General features: G+C 35.7%; 1 protein-coding gene across 6 annotated transcripts in view; it reads left to right on the forward strand.

Annotated features, from left to right (window-relative positions):
- The window catches only part of ACBD6 (acyl-CoA binding domain containing 6), a 150,011-nt gene that overhangs the window by 74,879 nt on the left and 62,964 nt on the right, over nt 1–12,168 (forward strand). For 3 of the 6 annotated variants that reach the window (XR_013758011.1, XR_013758012.1, XR_013758013.1), the window contains one exon: nt 6,800–6,946. The exons of the other annotated variants lie outside the window; for them this stretch is intronic. The gene's annotated coding sequence lies outside the window, so the exon portion shown is untranslated. The remainder of the gene's footprint in view (nt 1–6,799; nt 6,947–12,168) is intronic. 6 annotated transcript variants of the gene reach the window in all.

A 12,168-nucleotide genomic window follows, 5' to 3' on the forward strand; every position in this document is an offset into this window, starting at 1 on the left:
TCCTGAACCCTGACCCTTCCCTCTCTACTCAGCAGTTGCCCGCCCTTCCTTCCTGCCCCTCCTGACTCGCAGTCAGTCATCCAGCCGGTTTGCCAGGAGTCATCCTCACTCTTCCCTCATCTCTGCACCGGCTTAGGTCCTTCGGTTCCGCCTCCTCAGTAAGCTTAGTCCCCACCCCCTTCTCCCTCCGGTTCACCACTGACAGTATACCAATCCAGTCTTCTAAGATTACTTCAGCACCTCTGAACTATATCCTGATTCTAATCCTGGTCCTACAACGTGTTCCCCGCGTTTTATTTAGAGGGACTTTTTAAAATGCAAATTTGCAAACATTCTCTTCTTTACTTTTATTTTTCTAAGATTAAATCTAAATAGGATTTGCTCATGAGGACCCTCATGATCTGGCCTTAGCTGCCTCCACTCTTGTTTCTGAGCACTTGGCTGCTGTGTTCCACTCCTGGTTTACCACCAGCACAACACACTGCTACTCTTGGCCTTTGCAAGTGCGATGTTCTCTGTCCTTTTTCTCCTTCTGGGCTTCAGCATGCACACCATTTCCTTCAGGAAGCCTTCTTTCATTCTAATCGGTTAGATACCCCACTGTCATCACTGCTTCTTGTTCTTAAGCTCATCAGGGAGTCATCCTGATGCTGTCACTGTTTTATTTTGCTGTTTACATGTCTTGTCCATTTCCTTAACACCACCAGATACAGACTCCAGAGTGTGGCTGTATCATCAAGGCCTACCACAATAGCTGACATTTAGCAAGTGTTTAGTAATTAAATGCTGAATAAAGTAATATGAGCTAATAAAGATATTGACAAAGTGTTAGAAAATTAGAATAAGAGAACCAGAAAGAACCTAAGCACCTATTAGAACCATTGGGATTTCCTTTTTATTTATCAGAAGAAATACTTAGATTTCTATGCCTTCTTTCTTGGGCCAGTTCCCTAGCTTTGAGTCATAAGGGCAAACTATAGTCTTATAAGAGCAAAGCATAACCTTGCTTTGAAATATACATAGTTCATTAATTTAAAAAAATAAGTATTATGTTCACAAGGGGGAAAGACTCAAAAAGTACAACAAAAGATTGTAATTTAAAAAAAATTCTTTCATACAACATTGTTTTCCAGACACCCAGTTCTCTTCTCCAGAGGCAGTACCTATGATCAGATTTACATATCCTGTCAGGATTTGTTATATGTACAAGCATATACACTAACAGTGTGATAGCAGACTACATAGTGTTTTATAACTTGCTTTGTTTATTTAACAGTTTATCCTGGATTGCTCTATATTGGTACATATAGTGCTGCCTTAATCTTTTTAAAGGCTGTATAATATTCTTTTATTACAGATTATCACAATTCAGTTAACTAATACCATTTATGCTTTCACCTGTAATGTATGATAGAATTCTTATTTTTCCATTCTTACTAAAATAATTTTGTCATAATACTTTTCATTCTCTGCCTATTCATTGGATGACCAAAAAATGCACCATTGAAAATTTGCGTTTCTTTTATTATGAAATACTGACCATCTTCTCATGTATTCATTTGTTTTATTTTTATGACCCATCTTATGTTTTTTGCCTAGTTTACTTCAGATTGATGGTGTTTTTCTTAATTTACAGGAACCTTTTATATATTAAAGAAATGAGTACTTTGTGATATGTTAAAACCTCTCCATGTTTTCTTCTATTACTTTCATCATTTCATGGTTTCTTTGATCCATCTAGAATTACTTTGGATCTTGGTATGTAATAGGAATTTTATTTTTATCCAGATAATGTCAACTTCATTTTTGTTCAGAAAACAAGTCATTGTTCCAGTAATGTTCATTGAATAATCAGTATTTTTTTCCTCTGATGATTTGAAATGTCATCTTTATCATAGTCTCAATTCCTCCATGTGTGTCAGCCTGTTACTGGCCTTGTTCTTCCAGTCTCTGTTTTTCTGTTCATGTAATTGTGCCATACTCCTTTAAGGATAATAGCTTCATAATGTTTTCATATTTGGTGGAGCAGAGTTCTTCACTACTCATTCAGAATATTTCCTACTATTTTTGCTGCATTATTTTTGTGTACAAACATTTGAAGTCATCTAACCAACCTCTGCTTTCCTGAACCACCCTTTCTACTAAGTTAAAACAAACAAAAAGCAAAATCAAAATCTGTTGATGTATTCATGTCTTTTATTTGACTTAAATTGTTTGGGGATATTGTAGTTGAAAATGACCCCACTAGGCACTGCCAGAGGTTTTGGCCTTTCCAATTTCTTGTGTTCTGTTTGTTTGGATAGTGTAAGGCAAACAATCCAAAATATACCTTCTGTCTATGGCTTTATAGAATACTCTTTACTGAACATCGACTTTAATGCAGAGGAAAAGTTCCATGTGGGATTTTAGGATGGGTGGGTAGGCCAATGTGAGCGCGCTGTTTTCTCTGCCCCACTTTGCACTTACATGACCATTTTGTGTTTTGGCAGCCTTGGTTTTCCTTTGTTAGTGACAGTCATAATCTAGACTATCTAACTTGGGTTAATGGGAATGCTTTTGGCTTTGTCAGTTTGAGTTGATAACATGCTTCAAGTCACAGGGCTTCTGGAGATGAGCTCTCAGAGTAGCTTTCTCCTTATAATGTCTTCTTTCGTTTTGTTACTGAAAAATGCTTTTCAAATATAGACAATACAAATGTAATAAATGGAAAGAAAGGTCCATCTCCCTCATGACTCAATCTTTGTTAAACAACATTATCATTGACTGGCCTATTGGTTGCCAAAAAGGAAAATCAATTTTATTAGAACTACTTGCTTGGCCGCAGATCTTGGTACTAACCCAGCACAGGCAGGCTGATGTTATCAACTAGCTGAAGAATAATTTTTACCATTAGTCTGAAATGAAGTAGTAATTAGAGATATGTCAAAGTCTGCTCTGTGTTTTCCTGTCATTTTTACTCTTCAGTATCTCTCATGTTCTTTTATTGGACTGCAACCTGTGTGTTCTGTGACTCTGATGGAATTGGAACCTGTAATCTTATTTTATTTCTAAGAAAGAGCCTTTATATTTCATTTGTTATCTGGCATTGTTGTAGAGGCTTTGCCTCTTCCTCTGCTCAGTATTGATTTGTAGTTTAACTCTGGAAATTAGGCTTTTCCCACACTTAGGCCTGGAATGTGGCTGAAGCTCACATGCACATCCACAGCAACCTTGATTTTGATAAGGTTTACATTGAATCTAGTTTTTTGTTTGTTTTGTTGTTTTTGGTATCAAGAATTGAATGAACCCAGGGACACTTAACCAATAAGTCACATCCCCAGCCCTTTTAATTTATTTTGTTTTGAGAAGGGATTTTGCTAAGTTGCTTAGGGTCTCACTAAATTGCAGAGGCCGACTTTGAACTTGCTATCCTCCTGCCTTAGCTTCCTGCCTTAACCTCCTAAGTCACTGAGATTACAGGCATGTACCACTGAGCCCGCACCTCTGTAGATTATTTAGGAAGTAGTGCCATCTTGAACTATTAAATCTATGAACAGGTCGGACCCAGTGCTGCACACATGCAGTTCCAGCAACTTGGAAGACTGAAGCAGGAGGATCATAAGTTTGAGACCAGCCTGGGCAACTTAGTTTCAAATTTAAAAAAATAAAAAGGGCTAGAGATATAACTTTGTAGGTTCAGTCCCCAATACTGGGGGTGGGAAAAAAATTCCATAAACATAAAATGTCTTTCTGTTTATTTAGGTCTTAATTTCTTTGAATAATGTTTTTCAATATACAAGTCTTGCACTTCATTTGTTAAATTTATTGCTAAATATTGTATTCTCTTTGCTATTGTAAATGAATTTTTAAAATTTCCTTTTCTGATTCTTCATTGTTAGTGTGTAAAAATACTGTTAATTTTTCTTTATTGATCTTATATTCTGCATTCTTTTTGAATGTTTTTATTAGTTCTGATAGTTTGCTAGTGAATTATAATTTTCTATATACAAGATTTTTTCACTGCAAATAGAGATAATTTTATTTCTTCCAATTCATACCCTCTTTTTATTTTTTCATTTTCCTTGTTTATACACTAGCTAAAACCTCCAATAATGTTTCATACAAGTAATGATAGCAAACATCCTTACCTTATAAAGTACGTATTCAGTTCTTCACCATTAAGAAACATTATGGTTTGTTATGAGGCGTCCCCCATAAGCTCCTGTGTTAATGCAGTAATGTTCAAAGGTAAAATGATTGGATTGTGAGCGCCCTAACCCAATCAGTCCATCCTGGTTTGAGTAACGGGGTGGTGACTGTGGACAGGCCCCGTATGGCTGGAAGAGGTGGGTCACGGGGAATGTGCCCTGGAAAGGTCATCTTCTCTGAGAGACATAACCCCCCCATTTCCCTCCCCCTCTCTCCCTCCCGCCTTCCTGGTTGCCATGAGCTGAGGGGCACTTCTCCCCATGCCTTTGGCTTTGATGTGCTGCTTCACCTTAGGCCCAGGGCAGTGAAGTTGGCCATCTGTGGAGTGAGACTGTGAACCAAAATGAACTTTTCTGCCTCAGAGTTGTTCTTGTCATGTATTTTAGTCACAGTAACAGAAAGCTGACTAAAACAAATATAATACTAGGATTGATTCATTTATAGTCATTAAACTTAGCCTTGCTCTCTTGAAATAAATCCCACTTTCTGGATTCAGTCTGGTGATATTTAAACTTTTGGCATTTGTATTTAAAAGGAATATTAATTTTAACTTCCTTTCTTGTAGTAGTCTTAAAGGGTTTTGCTATCAGTTATATTCATTTCTTAAAACCAAAAAGGAAATATTTCTTTATGTGCTGAAAACCTGTACTTAAGATTATTAACAGTTTCTTTAATGCTAAGATAAGGGTCTCTAGTTCTAGATAAGACTCATTTCTCCCTTCCTTCCTACCAAGTACAGGTGAAAACTCGTAAACATAAGAAAACCAAAGGGTAGAAGAGGGCAGACTGCCTGGGGCCTCAAAATTGAGGAATAAGACTGGTGATTTCTCTGGGTTGTCTGTTTGGTTTTCTGTATAGCCTAGATTGGGCTCTGGAGAAGTTCACAATCCAGAAATGGCAAGGCACAGACAAGAAGGCAAAAGACAGAGAAAAGGGCAATCCAACAGAACTTTTTAACAGTACCTGCCCCTGCCCCAGCCACATGCCGTGGGGTAAAAACTGTGCCACCCCTCATGTTTGAAGGCTGAAAGGGAAACCGTAATGTGCCCTAGTGGGTAACAAACAGTGCCCCCTTTTCCCAGTAGGGTGGTGTCACGGGAGGTGTCAAGTGGTGAGCTTGGATGTCTAAAGGCAGTGAGAGGCAATATTTTCCTCTTTACTAACAGAGAGTACTGTGGGGGAGGACTTCAGAGAGGAGGGAGCTGAAGAGAGGGACTATGTAAACTTATATTAAAGTCCTGGAAAGACACCAAAGGGGCTCTCACATTACACTGACCAGAATTAACATGACAGAAGGTTTGAGAACTTCTGCATGGAATACTGCCCAGGTTTTCACAATGGCCTGTAGGTAGCACACAAACAAAGCAGACCAGAATAATGCTGTAAGGGCTTTGAAAATGAAATTATTGGAACCACAACTAAGAAACCCAAATGGGGGAGACTGCTAAAATAGGAGATTTAAATAGGATTCAGAGTTTAATCATATATGCAAACTCAAAAATTACTTATACCAAAACCCAGGAAAATCACAATGTGAATGCAGAAAGGCAGTCAACATATACCAAACACTTTTAGATGTTAAAATTATCTGATGAGGATTTTAGATTAGTCATCATAAAAATGTTTCTGTAAGCAATTAGTCATTCTTGAAAAAAATGGAAAATCTTGGCCAAAGAATAGGAGATATAAAAATGAACTAGATTGAAATTATAGATCAAGTTCAGTAGCTGAAATAAAAGTTCACCGAATGGTCTCAATGGTAGATGGTAATTACAAAGAAAAGGATCAACTTGAAGACAGATCAATAGAAATTAGCTAATTGAACAACAGAGAGAAAGAAGATGGTAAAGAAATCAACACAGACTCCAAGACTGTGGGACAGTTAACAGAAGATCAAATTTTCTTCTTGTTGGAGTCCCAGAAGGAGAGAAGAGTGTAGAGCTGTAAAAATGTTCAAAGAATGGCCAAGCATCCTCAAACTTGGTGAAGGGCATAAACCTACAGCTTCAGGAAGCTGAGCGAACACTTAAGAGATAAACCTGAAGAAATCCACACTAAGGCATATCAGAATCTAACTTTAGAAGATGAAGGGGGAAGGGGAGAAGCACATCAAAAGCAACTATAAAGGGATGGAATATATATCTATAGAGGGGGCAAAGATTCAAATGATAGCAGATTTTTTTGTGGAAGCCAAACGGGAGTGGCATATTGTTCAATTACTGAAAGAAAGAAAAGCTGTCAATTCACAATTCTGCATCCAGTGAAAATATTGTTCAAATCCTGTTCAAAGTTATGATATTCTCAATGGGACGAAAACTAAGAGACTTTGTTGCCAGCAGATCTACTCAAAAAGAATGACTGAAAAAACTTCATATACGAAGGAAGTGATTATGGGAGACTTGGAACATAAAGAAGAAACAAAAACAATGCATTAAAATAGGGACAAATATAATGTGTTATCCTTTTCCTCTTGAGTTTTTTAAAATTATGTTTTGACTTGAATCAAAAATTAAATCATCATCTGATTTGGTGCTCAATGTATGTACTGAAAATATGTAAGACAGTTACATTGTAAACTGAGGACTTCTGGTTCCCGCTTCTTTTTTCACAGAAGCAAAAGTTGAACAAATTAAAAAGCAACAACTTTGGAACATATTAGATAATTGAGCTCTCAGAGGGCAAACTGACACCCTGACATCTGGAGAACATTGAAACACTCAACAAAGCCAAAAACTGGTTCTTGAAAAGATCAGTAAAGGTAATTGACTTTGAACAAGAATTATCAGAAAAAAAAAATTACTGATAGAAATTTTTTAAAAGGAGTTAATCACTGTGTACCCTAAAGATACTAAAATGGTAGAAAGATAATGTTCTGGGCAACTTTAAGTCTTTGACAACTTAAAATGAAATGGACAAATTCTTTGAAAAACTCACCTTATTAAAACCAACCCCCCCCCAAAATAGAAAATGTGCGCATTCCTGTATCTGTTTAAGAAATTAAACTTGCAATTTAAAACCTTCAAGGTCAGACAGCTCCATTGATGAATAAATTCAGCTAAGTATTTATCTATAAATTTGTTATTATACGTCCTTGTGAAGTTTTTTAGTGGTTGATCTAGGTATTACTCTGTATGTAACTTATTACTGTCTACTGGTATTGATATTTTATTACTGACAAAATTTAGGTTTCATTTAGAGACCAGTACCCTTTTCCCTGTATGATGGTGTTTATCCTGCTTGGTGTTCTCTGAGCTCCCTGAATTTTGGAAAATTATCAACCATTCACATACTTCTGCTTCATTTCCCTTCAGTTTCACTCCCAAGGAGATACCTACTTCACTCCGTCTTACTTGGTACCAAATTATTTAAAATAAATTGTTTGAGAAACGGAGAGAAAGAGATGTATCTAATTTTTTAAAATTATACGCTCGACATTACACATAAAGGGCTCTAGAACCTGAGGTCAGCATTACTCTACCTAAAAGAGGTCACACCTTTTCCTCTTCAGCTATGTGGATTAAGGGGCTGATCACCTCAGTCTTGTCAGGAATCGAGCCACATTGAAACTGGGTCGGGCCTAGTCCAGCTCTGCCCTGTGTGCATCAGGGAGAGTAGGTCACAGTTTCTGCTCATGAGCCTGCAGGTCCGAGTCTCACCGAAAGACTGGTGAAGATTCAGTCAGAATTTTTTCTGCTCTGACCTTGGTTTTCCAGCTGGCTTCATACTGCTTCCAAATTTTGGCAAATGTGTTGAGGCTGAGATTTGTAATTTTAGGCAGATTCCTTCCTCAAGCAGGAAATACTCTAAAGACTACAGAAGATGGTGTTATCCATTTTAGAAATCATGGCTTCCCACACAGACTCTGGATTCAGAAAATAAAACCACGTGGGAGAATAGCCACTGCATGTTTAGGACTTCTGTCATTATGAGAGTTTTGCATCAACCCCACACAACCTTCAGAAGTTTTGCTGATTTAATTTTCTGTAAATGTTGTTACTCCTTTTTCAGTTGAGCTCAGTCTTGAACCCTTACATAGTCAGCAAATGCTCCCAGGTGAGCAAACAGCAAGAAAGCTGCTCTCTTCTGAACAGCTCTTAGTTCACTTAGTCCTTTTTTGCTTCTATGACTCTCAGATGTCTTTTTTTTTTTTTTCAGTTAATCCAACTTTTTAAAAGAATTATTGCAGTAGGAAACTCTCTGTTGCATCTTCTGCCATCCTTGAAAACAGAAGTAAGCCATATCGCTTTCGTAGTGCTTTTCACTTAATATTACATAGTGACCATTTTTCTGTGCCATTCAATATTTTTCAAGAATATTTATTTCTGAAATTTTCTTTTTTTAATAGCTTTTCCAACTGAGGGCTATATAACCCTGGAAGAGTAGTGCACATGGTATATGTGAGAATATATGAGAAACCATAAGATAAATGTGATACATCATCCCAAAGAATCCATTTTCCTCAAAGGTTTCAGAATTCAAATAGTTTAACTTGAAAGGAGCTCTACAAATAATTCTATGCATAAACATACATAGTTGTAAAATAGGATGTAAAATGTACATAAAAATTACTTAGAGAAACAAGACCTCAATGAAATTCTACCTTTTCACTAGGCCATGGAGAAAAGTTTGAAAAATAGTCACTTAAGATAATTTTCTAGTTTTTTTCTTACTTTCAGTAGTTTTTCTTCCAAGAGGTAGTGGTTTTTAATTTAGATTTCTCTCTCTTTTGTCTGTATTCAAATCCATATATATCACTGAGTGTCTTGTTTTCTAATTTTTGAAGACATGTATCATTCTTTCTTTGGGGGAGCAAGGAGATAAGAGTGACTCCCTTTTAAGAAATCCTTCTGAAGAAATGGAAAAGCCTTGTCTTCTCCCTTTTACAGCCCTTTCTCTGTTACATATGTGTAACCTGGACATGCAGTGTTAAAGTAAATATGACACAGGTGTATATTTTGTAAATTTGTTAAAAAATATGTCTTCATGTTTTTCCAATTCTTAAATTGTTTTACATATCTATTAAAACAACATATAAATATATTGTTGAGAAGTTATAAACCATAATAGTTAAAATTTGAGTCTCAGGATTGTTATAGTAATGGAATATTCAAGGCCACAGCATTCTTGTAGCAGTGTTTAACTAATTGTGTCACATTTAATCAATTCTAAGTTGTTGTTTTTTGTTGTTGTTGTTTTACATTGTAACATCTTGAAACTGAGCAGCATCTTACAATCACTATCCAGGTAATGTAGTTGTTATGGCCTGTGTTTGAGTGAACTCAGTCTTTAGTTGTTAATGTTGTCACCCATCGACTTTCATTGTTGTGGAGCTTTAATTGCCATTTAAAATTTAAATATTTTCAGAAAGATGACTGTAAGTGCACAATAAACGAAAAGGTTCTTGTAAATATAGAAAGGCACAAAAATAGAAGAGTAATTTTGATATTAGTGGAACAAATATCCCTCATTAATGGAATGACCATTATTACTTACATGTGTGATGTGTTTGTGTGTGGGGGGGACAGAAAACCTCTTCAAGGAAGAACTACTTTCTGTTTTGATTCCAGTATTAACACTTAGTGATTATTAAAAATAAAAGACCTTTTTATTTGGAAAGAATTTTAGACTCTACAGAAAAGTTGCAAAAAACAGTACAGAATTCCTGTATACCCTTCACCTAGGTTTCCCTAATATTAACTTTTTATATAACCATATTACCATTGTTAAAATCAGGAAGTTAACATTGGTTTGATACTCTTATTTAAACTGTAAACCTTAATTGAATTTCAACGATTTTTCTATTAATGTTGAAAAAATTTTCTGTTCCGGTATCCCAATTAGAATTTAGTTTATGTTACAGTGCCTCAGTCTTTTCTTGTCTTTCATGATCTTGATTGATACTTTCAAAGAGAGCCCATCAGTTATTTTCCAGAATGTTCCTCAGTTTGTGCTTATTTAATATTTTCTCTTGATTGGAATTAGTTTATGCATTTTATGCAAGAATATTACAAAAGTGACATGCCCTTCTAAGTGCATCATTTTAAGGGGGTTCATAATATTAATCTGTCTTCAACTGGTTTTGTTAACCCCAATCACTGTTATGGTATGCCTGGTTTTCTACTGCCTTTCCTTAGTAGTTAATAAATATGGGGGAGCTATTTTGAGACTTAGCAAATTCTATTTCTTCCTAAACTTCTGCCTATTTAATTTAGCATCCTATTGGTGGATCATGTCTGAAAGAGTTGTTATTGTGGTATTTGCCTAATGATGTTTTTCTTCTTTTCTATTGGAATTCTATTAAAAAATGGCCATTTTCTCTCATTCCAGGTTCATATTATATTCTCCCTACTTCAATCCTGAAACCGATCATTTCTCAAGGATCACTGTTCCTTTTACTAGAAAATGGTTTAGAAACTCAGATCTGCTTATAGGGATGGCGATGGCATAGTTTCTTGTTTGTCTCAACAGTCAGAACTAAGAAATACATGATATGTAGGATATACATATTTACGTACTAATAATTATATTGCATACTAATCATTTATACATATACATTATATTTCTGTATCTATCTGTATATATATTGAACACCATGTGTTTAAACTGATAGCTTTGATTCCAGCTCAGCATCATACTCCTTATTTGTAACTTTTTCCTCTAAAAATGAGAAACTCAGCTGTCATTATTTACAGTATTTATTTTGTTCATAAATAAACCATAAAATATTGACCATTTTGACCATAAAATAGTTTCAGAATTGCTAAACCATACCCTTGTATGAGATACATTTAATAACTAGAGTAAAGCATGTTGTGTATAGTCTGTCATTAGCTTTATCCAGTCAAGATCCTGTTTTCTAAAATTACTTAAGTTAGTTCTTTTCTTCCCTACCCGCTTCAGTATAGTAATATTATTGAGGTCAGGTTCAACTGTTGGTGTTGATATGCCATTTTTAGGTCTGTAACACAAACACAATTGTTTTAAATTTACGTTTATTTGGGGGGTTATGTAAATATAACCATGATTCTAAGTGTCCAAGATATCTAAAAAGATATACAACAAAGAATTGCCATTTCCTTCTTATTCCTACTACCCCAATCCCATTCCCTGCTTCTTCCCATCCTTTCTGACCTACTCTTGATAGATAACCAGTCTCTTTTGTTTTTCCTTTATCCTTCCTATATTTCTTTTGCACTAATTAGCAGGGACATGTACACTTTTCTCTCCCCTTCTCTCTTACATGAAGCTATACTACAGGTACTCTTTTGCACTTCACCTTTTTCATTTAACAATATGTCCTAAATGTTACTCCATATCATTTCACAGAGACTGTTCTCTTTTATTCACAGCTGTGTATATACATATTATATATATAATTTATTCACCCACTTTCCTGGCATTAGGTTGTTTCCAGAATTTTGCAGTTACTAGCCTTGTACATATGTATTTTCATACTGTTGGATGTATACCTGTGGTATTGAAATTACTGGGTCAAAAGGAAAGTGCTTGTGCGGTTTTGTTAGATACTGCTACATTGCCCTTCAGAGGGTGTACCAGTTTGCATCCCACTAGCAGGATGTGAGAGTGCCTATTCCCTTACAGTCTAGTCAATCAGTTGTACTCGTGTATTTTTAAGTTTTTGCCAATCTGCTAGAGAAGTGGTATCTCACTGGGGTTTTAATTTGCATAACTTTAAGTATGTGAGTTGTTAGTGACATATGAAACATTCATATGACATATGAAACATCTTTCATATCTTTAAGAATGACTTTATGTCCATTTTTCAGTTAGTTTTCCACATTTCCCCCATTTTTCTATCAGGTTTTTGCCCTTTTGTGCCTCAATTTGTGAGAGTTCTGTATGTCTGAGGAATATTAGCCCTTACCTGTGGCCTATGAAGCAGATATTTTCCCCTGTTTTCTCATTTATTCTTTGATTTTGTTTATGATGATCTTTTGTTGTGTAAGAATTATTTTTTTT

Source organism: Sciurus vulgaris, assembly GCF_902686455.1.
Source record: "Sciurus vulgaris genome assembly, chromosome: 12".
NCBI classification, from domain to species: Eukaryota; Metazoa; Chordata; class Mammalia; order Rodentia; family Sciuridae; genus Sciurus; species Sciurus vulgaris.